This window comes from Arachis stenosperma, chromosome 7 (assembly GCF_014773155.1).
Source record: "Arachis stenosperma cultivar V10309 chromosome 7, arast.V10309.gnm1.PFL2, whole genome shotgun sequence".
Classification (NCBI taxonomy): domain Eukaryota; kingdom Viridiplantae; phylum Streptophyta; class Magnoliopsida; order Fabales; family Fabaceae; genus Arachis; species Arachis stenosperma.
In genome coordinates, this window is record NC_080383.1 from 53,602,825 (window position 1) to 53,613,380 (window position 10,556).

The following is a 10,556-nucleotide window of genomic DNA, read 5'->3' on the forward strand; positions in this document are numbered from 1 at the left end:
TTACCACACCAAACTTAAAAGGTTTGCTCGTCCTCGAGCAAAAGAAGAAAGAAGAGAGTAGAAGAAGAAGAAATGATGAAGAAGGGAATGGCTTTGTGTTCGGCCAAAGAGGGGGAGAAGTGGTGTTTAGATTGTGTGAAAATGAAGGGGTGAAGAAGGGTATATATAGGAGAGGGGGGCTCATGGTTCGGTCATGTATGGGTGGGTTTGGGAGGGAAAGTGGTTTGAATTTGAAGGGTGAGGTAGGTGGGGTTTTATGAAGGAAGGATGTGAGTGGTGAAGAGAAAGATGGGATTTGATAAGTGAAGGGTTTTTGGGGAAGAGGTGTTGAGGTGATTGGTGAATGGGTGAAGAAGAGAGAGAGTGGTGGGGTTGGTGGGGATCCTGTGGGGTCCACAGATCCTGAGGTATCAAGGAAAAGTCATCCTTGCACCAAATGGCATGCAAAATCATATTTTGAGCCAATTCTGGCGTTAAACGCCGGGCTGGTGCCCATTTCTGGCGTTTAACGCCAGTCTGGTGCCCCTTTCTGGCGTTAAACGCCCAGAATGGTGCCAGACTGGGCGTTAAACGCCCACCTGCTAGCCTTACTGGCGTTTAAACGCCAGTAGGTTCTTCCTCCAGGGTGTGCTATTTTTTTTCCTGTTTTTCATTCTGTTTTTGCTTTTTCAATTGATTTTGTGACTTCTTATGATCATCAACCTACAAAAAAAACATAAAATAACAAAAGAAAATAGATAAAATATAACATTGGGTTGCCTCCCAACAAGCGCTTCTTTAATGTCAGTAGCTTGACAGAGGGCTCTCATGGAGCCTCACAGATACTCAGAGCAATGTTGGAACCTCCCAACACCAAACTTATAGTTTGAATGTGGGGGTTCAACACCAAACTTAGAGTTTGGTTGTGGCCTCCCAACACCAAACTTAGAGTTTGATTGTGGGGGCTCTGTTTGACTCTGATTTGAGAGAAGCTCTTCATGCTTCCTCTCCATGGTGACAGAGGGACATCCTTGAGCCTTAAACACAAAGGATTCTTCATTCACTTGAATGATCAGTTCACCTCCATCAACATCAATCACAGCCTTTGCTGTGGCTAGGAAGGGTCTGCCAAGGATGATGGTTTCATCCATGCACTTCCCAGTCTCTAGGACTATGAAATCAGTAGGGATGTAATGGTCTTCAACTTTTACCAAAACATTCTCTACAAGTCCATAAGCTTGTTTTCTTGAGTTGTCCGCCATCTCTAGTGAGATTCTTGCAGCTTGCACCTCAAAGATCCCTAGCTTCTCCATTACAAAGAGAGGCATGAGGTTTACACTTGACCCTAAGTCACACAGAGCCTTCTTGAAGGTCATGGTGCCTATGGTACAAGGTATGGAAAACTTCCCAGGATCTTGTCTCTTTTGAGGTAATTTCTGCCTAGACAAGTCATCCAGTTCTTTGGTGAGCAAAGGAGGTTCATCCTCCCAAGTCTCATTTCCAAATAACTTGTCATTTAGCTTCATGATTGCTCCAAGGTATTTAGCAACTTGCTCTTCAGTGACATACTCATCCTCTTCAGCGGAGGAATACTCATCAGAGCTCATGAAAGGCAGAAGTAAGTCCAATGGAATCTCTATGGTCTCATTTTGAGCCTCAGATTCCCATGGTTCCTCATTGGGGAACTCAGAGGAGGTCAGTGCACGCCCATTGAGGTATTCCTCAGTGGCGTTCACTTCCTCTCCTTCCTCTCCAAATTCGGCCATGTTGATGGCCTTGCACTCTCCTTTTGGATTTTCTTCTGTATTGCTTGGAAGAGTACTTGGAGGGAGTTCAGTAATTTTCTTGCTCAGCTGTCCCACTTGTGCCTCCAAATTCCTAATGGAGGACCTTGTTTCAGTCATGAAACTTTGAGTGGTCTTGATTAGATCAGAGACCATGGTTGCTAAGTCAGAGGGGTTCTGCTTAGAATTCTCTGTCTGTTGCTGAGAAGATGATGGAAAAGGCTTGCCATTGCTAAACCTGTTTCTTCCACCATTATTGTTGTTGAAACCTTGTTGAGGTCTCTCTTGATTCTTCCATGAGAAATTTGGGTGATTTCTCCATGAAGAATTATAGGTGTTTCCATAGGGTTCTCCTAGGTAATTCACCTCTTCCATTGAAGGGTTCTCAGGATCATAGGCTTCTTCTTCAGATGAAGCATCCTTAGTACTGCTTGGTGCATTTTGCATTCCAGACAGACTTTGAGAAATCAAATTGACTTGTTGAGTCAATATCTTGTTCTGAGCCAGAATGGCATTCAGAGTATCAATCTCAAGAACTCCTTTATTCTGATTTGTCCCATTGTTCACAGGATTCCTTTCAGAAGTGTACACGAATTGGTTATTTGCAACCATTTCAATTAGCTCTTGAGCTTCTGTAGGCGTCTTCTTCAGATGAAGAGATCCTCCAGCAGAGCTATCCAAAGACATCTTGGATAGTTCAGAGAGACCATCATAGAAAATACCTATGATGCTCCATTCAGAAAGCATATCAGATGGACACTTTCTGATCAATTGTTTGTATCTTTCCCAAGCTTCATAGAGGGATTCTCCATCCTTCTATCTGAAGGTTTGGACTTCCACTCTAAGCTTACTCAATTTTTGAGGTGGAAAGAATTTTGCCAAGAAGGCATTGACTAGCTTTTCCCATGAGTCCAGGCTTTCTTTAGGTTGTGAGTCCAACCATATCCTAGCTCTATCTCTTACAGCAAAAGGGAATAGCATAAGCCTGTAGACCTCAGGGTCAACCCCATTAGTCTTAACAGTGTCACAGATTTGCAAGAATTCAGCTAAGAACTGATGAGGATCTTCCAATGGAAGTCCATGGAACTTGCAATTCTGTTGCATTAGAGAAACTAATTGAGGCTTAAGCTCAAAGTTGTTTGCTCCAATGGCAGGGATAGAGATGCTTCTCCCATAGAAGTCGGGAGTAGGTGCAGTAAAGTCACCCAGCACCTTCCTTGCATTGTTGGCATTGTTGTTGTTTTCGGCTGCCATGGGTTCTTCTTCTTTGAAGATTTCTGTTAGGTCCTCTACAGAGAGTTGTGCCTTAGCTTCTCTTAGCTTTCGCTTCAAGGTCCTTTCAGGTTCAGGGTCAGCTTTAACAAGAATGCTTTTGTCTTTGTTCCTGCTCATATGAAAGAGAAGAGAACAAGAAAATGTGGAATCCTCTATGTCACAGTATAGAGATTCCTTGAGGTGTCAGAAGAACAGAAAATTAGAAGGAAGAAGTAGAGAATTCGAACTTAATCAGATAGAGTTCGAATTGTGCATTGAGGAAGAGTGGTACTCCATAAATAGAAGGATGTGAGAAGAGGGGAAGAGAATTTTCGAAAATTAATAAAAAAATTTTAAAAACATTTTGAAAAATTGATTAATAATTTTCGAAAACTAAAAGTGGGAAAGAAATCAAGTTATTTTTGAAAAAGATTTTGAAATTAGAGAGCAAAAAGATATGATTAAAAACTGTTTTGAAAAAGATGTGACTAAAAAGATATGATTAAAAAGATATGATGGAAAAGATATGCTTTGAAAACAATAAAAAAAAAGATTTGATTTTAAAAATTAATGACTTGCCTAACAAGAAAAGATATGATTCAAACATTAAACCTCTCTCAACAGAAAAGGCAACATACTTGAAATGTTGAATCAAATCATTAATTGATAGCAAGTATCTTTGAAAAAGGAAAGAAATTGATTTTGAAAAAGGTTTGATTGAAAAGATATGATTTGAAAAAGATTTGATTTTGAAAAACTTTGAAAACTAAAAAAAATTGATTTTGAAAACAGAATCTTCCCTCTTGTGCCATCCTGGCGTTAAACGCCCAGAATGGTGCACATTCTGGCGTTTAACGCCCAGTGCACTACCTTTTTGGGCGTTAAACGCCCAACCAGGCACCCTGGCTGGCGTTTAAACGCCAGTCAGTCCTTCTTCACTGGGCGTTTTGAACGCCCAGCTTTTTCTGTGTAATTCCTCTGCTGCATGTTCTGAATCTTCAGTTCCCTGTACTATTGACTTGAAAATAGAACCAAGATCAAATAAACAATGCATGCAAGACACCAAACTTAAAATTTGACACTAGACTCAAACAAGAAACATAAAATATTTTTGGTTTTTTTATGATTTTGAAATTTTTTTTTTGCTTTTTTCGAAAATTATATGAAGATAGAAAATAAAGGTTTCAGAATTCTCAATTTGAATTTCAGGAATCATTGCAATGCTAGTCTAAGACTCCGGTCCAGGAATTAGACATAGCTTCACAGCCAGCCAAGCTTTCAAGAAAAGCTTCGGTCCAAAACACTAGACATGGCCAATGGCCAGCCAAGCCTTAGCAGATCATTGCTCCAATAGCAAGATTGATAGAAATCAACAAGCTCTTGTGATGATCAGTTGAAACCTCGGTCCAATAAGATTAGACATGGCTTCACAGCCAGCCAGACTTCAACAGATCATCATGAAACACTAGAATTCATTCTTAAGAACTCTGAAGAAAAATACCTAATCTAAGCAACAAGATGAACCGTCAGTTGTCCATACACGAAACAATCCCCGGCAACGGCGCCAAAAACTTGGTGCGCGAAATCGTGATCACTACAACTTCGCACAACTAACCAGCAAGTGCACTGGGTCGTCCAAGTAATAAACCTTACGCGAGTAAGGGTCGATCCCACGGAGATTGTTGGTATGAAGCAAGCTATGGTCACCTTGTAAATCTTAGTCAGGCAGACTCAAATGGGTATAGATGATGAATAAAACATAAAGATAAAGATAGAGATACTTATGTATATCATTGGTGAGAGCTTCAGATAAGCGTATGAAGATGCTTTCCCTTCTGTCTCTCTGCTTTCCTACTGTCTTCATCCAATCCTTCTTACTCCTTTCCATGGCAAGCTTATGCAAGGGTTTCACCGTTGTCAGTGGCTACCTCCCCTCCTCTCAGTGGAAATGTTCAACGCATCCTGTCACGGCACGGCTATCCATCTGTCGGTTCTCGGTCAGGCCGGAATAGAATCCATTGATTTTTTTGCGTCTGTCACTAACGCCCTGCCTGCTAGGAGTTTGAAGCACGTCACAGTCATTCAATCATTGAATCCTACTCAGAATACCACATACAAGGTTAGACCTTCCGGATTCTCTTGAATGCCGCCATCAGTTCTTGCCTATACCACGAAGACTCTGATCTCACGGAATGGCTGGCTCATTTGTCAGGCGAGCACTCGGTTGTCAGGCGATCAGCCATGCATCGTGTATCAGGAATCCAAGAGATATTCACCCAATCTAAGGTAGAATGGAGGTGGTTGTCAGTCACACGTTCATAGGTGAGAATGATGATGAGTGTCACGGATCATCACATTCATCAAGTTGAAGAACAAGTGATATCTTGGACAAAGAACAAGCGGAATTGAATAGAAGAACAATAGTAATTGCATTAATACTCGAGGTACAGCAGAGCTCCACACCTTAATCTATGGTGTGTAGAAACTCCACCGTTGAAAATACATAAGAACAAGGTCTAGGCATGGCCGAATGGCCAGCCTCCCAAAGTGATCAAAAGATCTAAAGAAAAAGGTTCCAAAGATCAGAAGATTCTCAATACAATAGTAAAAGGTCCTACTTATAGGAAACTAGTAGCCTAGGGTGTACAGAGATGAGTAAATGACATAAAAATCCACTTCCGGGCCCACTTGGTGTGTGCTTAGGCTGAGCAATGAAGCATTTTTCGTGTAGAGACTCTTCTTGGAGTTAAACGCCAGCTTTTGTGCCAGTTTGGGCGTTTAACTCCCATTTTGGTGCCAGTTCCGGCGTTTAACGCTGGGAAATCTGAAGGTGACTTTGGACGCCGGTTTGGGCCATCAAATCTTGGGCAAAGTATGGACTATCATATATTGCTGGAAAGCCCACGATGTCTACTTTATAACGCCGTTGAGAGCGCGCCAATTGGGCTTCTGTAGCTCCAGAAAATTCACTTTGAGTGCAGGGAGGTCAGAATCCAACAGCATCTGTAGTCCTTTTCAGTCTCTGAATCAGATTTTTGCTCAGGTCCCTCAATTTCAGCCAGAAAATACCTGAAATCACAGAAAAACACACAAACTCATAGTAAAGTCCAGAAAAGTGAATTTTAACTAAAAACTAATAAAAATATACTAAGAACTCAACTAAAATTACTAAAAACATACTAAAAACAATGCCAAAAAGCGTATAAATTATCCGCTCATCAAGCTCTCCCAGTACAATTTGCGGTATGAGCCCCGACATGTGATTAAGGCACAAGCAATGGCCGACTTCTTGGTAGAAGTAACGGGGAACCCAACCGACGAAACGGGCACACGGTGGAGGCTCCACGTAGACGGGGCCTCCAACCAAAAGTCCGGAGGAGCCGGGATCATCTTGGAAAGCCCGGCCGGGGTCATATATGAGCAATCGATCAAGTTTGAGTTTTCGGTATCAAACAACCAAGCAGAGTACGAAGCCCTTTTGGGAGGCCTAACCCTTGCTCAGGAAGTCGGGGCGAAGAGGCTGGAGGTGTGCAGCGACTCACACGTCGTCACCTCGCAAGTAAACGGAAGCTACCAAGCCAGAGACTCGCTGTTGCAAAAGTACTTGGAGAAGGTTAGAGAGTTGAGCAAGCAGTTCGAGGAGGCCATGATCCAACACGTCCCAAGGGAAAGGAACACACGGGTAGACCTCCTATCTAAGCTAGCAAGCACGAAACCGGGAGTCGGAAACCGATCTCTCATCCAAGGCATGGTAAAGGAACCAGCAGTTGCCCTCCACTTGACAAAGTTAGGCCCCTCTTGGTTGGACCCTATCATCGATTTCCTGGAAAGCGACAAACTCCCTGACGACGAGAAAGCAGCTAAAGTATTGAGAAGGGAGGCAGCCAAATATGCGACCATACAGGGATAACTGTTTAAAAAGGGGCTCAGCCAACCCCTATTGAAGTGCCTACACCCCGAGCAGACGGATTACGTACTCAGAGAAGTCCACGAAGGGTGCTGCGGCCACCATATCGGGGGCAAAGCCTTAGCGAGAAAGCTCATCCGAGCTGGATACTACTGGCCATCAAAGATGGAAGACTCCAAAGAATATGTGAAGAAATGTGTCAAGTGTCAGGAGAACGCCAACTTCCACAGAACACCTGCTTCCGAACTAAGTCTACTGACGTCCTCCCGACCCTTTGCACAATGGGGAATCGACCTCTTGGGACCTTTCCCGGTTGGTCCAGGATAAGTCAAATATCTCATAGTGGCCATCGACTACTACACCAAATGGATAGAGGCCGAACCATTGGCCAGCATATCATCCTCCAATTGCAGAAAGTTCATGTGGAGGCAGGTGATAACTCGATTTAGCATCCCGGAAGTCGTCATCTCAGACAACGGGACGTAATTCACTGATAAGAAGTTCATAGAATTTCTCGCTGGCCTGGGTATAAAACAAAAATTCTCTTCGGTAGAACACCCCCAGACGAATGGACAAGTCGAGTCCGCAAATAAGGTCATCTTGCTGGGCCTCAAGAAGCGGCTGGATAACAAAAAAGGTGCATGGGTCGACGAACTTGCCTTGGTCCTCTGGTCTTACCGTACAACCGAGTAATCCTCCACGGGAGAAACCCCCTTCCGCCTGACGTATGGGGTGGACGCCATGATACCCGTGGAGATCGGCGAGCCGAGTCCCCGGATACTTCTGAAGGGAGTAAAAGAAACAATAGAAAAGGACCTTGTGGATGAGGCCAGGGTGATGGCCCATTTGACAGAAGTAGCACTGAAGCAAAGAATGACCCTGCGCTACAACACCAAAGTGCTCAGGAGGAAATTTGGAGAAAATGACATCGTCTTGCGACGCAACGACATAGGGCTACCGACCCAAGGAGAAGGAAAACTGGCAGCAAAATGGGAAGGCTCCTACAGGGTCAGAAAAGTGCTCGGCAAAGGCGCCTACAAATTAGAAAAGCTTGACGGCAAGGAAATCCCAAGAACATGGAATGCAGGTAACTTGAGAAGATTTTATTCCTAGCTCAGGCACGCCATCTAGGCGATTTGACAAGCTCAATGATCTGTTATTAAACGCTTACCACAGCTATAGACCTGTTTAACTGTCGATTAATGTTCACTTAACAAATTTCTCCTTTTATTCTTCCCCAATTATGCATCTCACGACAACATGTTCCTCATAACGAATGGTAATGGGACAAATGGCTACCCCCCTCCGCGTCAAGAGCTTGGGACATCGGCTACCCCAACTCCACCCTCACGACCCGGTTTCAGGCTACACCCCACCTATCCATCCGAGGATCCCTCTGAACCGTCCGGTACCTGAGATACCGAATAGGTTCTATCTTGGCATTGTTTTTATTGAGAAGCAAGTCCATGTCAAACTTGAAACTTGATTCGAAGAAAGACTAACAAATGACCAATTCTGCAGTGCAAACTATTTGTGTTTGAATTTTATCGTTTTACCTTAGCCTTTTATATACAACAATATTTTTATTTGAATTTTGTTTTTGCTTGCACAGAAAAGAGTCTACTTGGATATTCCTACAAGAAGATGTGATGCCCCCAAGAATCACAAGATACTATCCCAAAAAACTCAGGCCAGCAGTTACGGTCCGCTAAGCAAGCATTTCAATCAATAACTAAAATATTCTCCAAACAAGATAATACACAATTATAGATTGAAAATGCAATAATCTCAAAATGGAACCCTATAATTGAAACTTCTTAATCTTTAACATCGACTCAATCACCGTCATTTTCTTTAACTAAAAAGAATGGATACAAATTGTTCCTTACTAGCACATATCAACAACATCGACCAAGACACACAAAAAAAAAGACCCTTATGGAGAGAAACGGTTTGAGGAGGTTGCGCGTGCAATGATGAGACCCCTGTGGAGGCCGTCAAGGCCGAGGATGTTAAGGAGGAGGACAACGATGACCTTTGCGATAACAGTGTTTCCTAACACAATAGTTTTGCATTTTGGGTGCCAGTCAAGCGAAATCACGGTCGTGTTCAATGTTCATCACTTGTTGGTGGTGGATACATTCATAAAAAAAAATCATAATATATTCATTAAATAGCTTATTGGCATGGACTTGACACTACATTATCTAGAGGAATTTCGTCGCCGGCGTAGCCTTAGATGGGTGGCTGTTGTTTGGTTCTGAATTTGATGAATGGTTGGAGTCTAATTAATCTTGAGTGAACTACCAACCCGGTCCTCTCCATTTTTCAGAATGACAACACGACCCCTCACCATAAAAACGACCCACTTCAATCCCTATCCTTTACTTCCGTGACCCAACGCAGTTTCTATGGGTGTTTTTCTGTTAACTCTGAATTAATGCTGACGTGTCAGGTTCAAAAATGGATAGGGATCTAATTGTCTCTAATTTAAATTAGTTAGGGGTTTATTTGTCCCTATTCTTTAAATAATATTTTTTTAAAATTTTTTATTCATTATATTAATATTCTATTTTTAATAAATCATTGAATATATGTATAATAAATACAAAATAATTAATAAATTATTCAAATTTAAATAATTTATTAATTAGTTTGTACTTATTATACCATATATTCAATAAATTATTAAAAAAAGAATATTAATATAATGAATAAAATTTTTTAAAAAAATATCATTTAAAGAATAGGGACAAATAAACTCCTAACCAATTTAAATTTAGAGATAATTAGGCCCCTGTCCATTTTTTAACCTGGCACGTCAGCATTTTCCGTTCAGAATTGACGAAAAAACATCCACAAAAATCGCATTGAGTTACAGAAGTAAAAGACAGGGACCGAAGTGGGTTATTTTTATGGTGAAGAGTTGCGTTGTTATTTTGAAAAATAGACAGAAATTGAATTGGTAATTTACTCTAATATTCCTATTATGTCTGAGGTTGTATTTTAAATTTCTTAAACTTTTGTTAACAATAAGATGATGAAACGGGGGCAAATTCGTAAATATTTTAGAGTGTTCCATCCAATAAAAGTCTTATAGAGAGCTCCATCAAATATTTTGCCTTGTTTCTGATATCTGTAAGACAATGCGACTTTTCTGTATATTTTATTGTTAAATACTAATGAAAATTACATATCTAACACCTTAAATTGGTGAGATAGTTAAAAAAATACATAATTATTAATCTCTAAATTCAAATTAATCAGACATCTGTTTATTTTTATTTATTTATACCAAATGCGTCATTTTAATTTTAAATTGGTCAAAAATTTATTTATCAAACACTTATTTATTCTAAAAATATTTTAATATAATATTTTTTTAACTAACTTTTTTTTATCGTTGTGATATTTATTATATTAATATTTTTTCAATAAATTTTTATATGTTTTGCTAATGTATGCCTTAAGAGACACATGATAAATCTGTCATTAGTAAAATATTTTAAAATTTTTTATTTAATAAATATAAAACAAATATATTAAAAATTTAAATTTTTTATATTTTCAATAAAAAAATTTTTAATTTGTAATCTTAAACACAAGATAAATAAACTAATTTTTTATTTTAT

General features: G+C 40.5%; 1 non-coding gene across 1 annotated transcript; it reads left to right on the forward strand.

Annotated features, from left to right (window-relative positions):
• Positions 1–2,504: 2,504 nt before the first annotated feature.
• On the forward strand, positions 2,505–2,612 carry LOC130942623 (small nucleolar RNA R71). The gene has a single exon (XR_009071189.1). It is a non-coding gene; the product is annotated as a small nucleolar RNA R71 (small nucleolar RNA).
• The last annotated feature ends 7,944 nt before the right edge of the window (positions 2,613–10,556 follow it).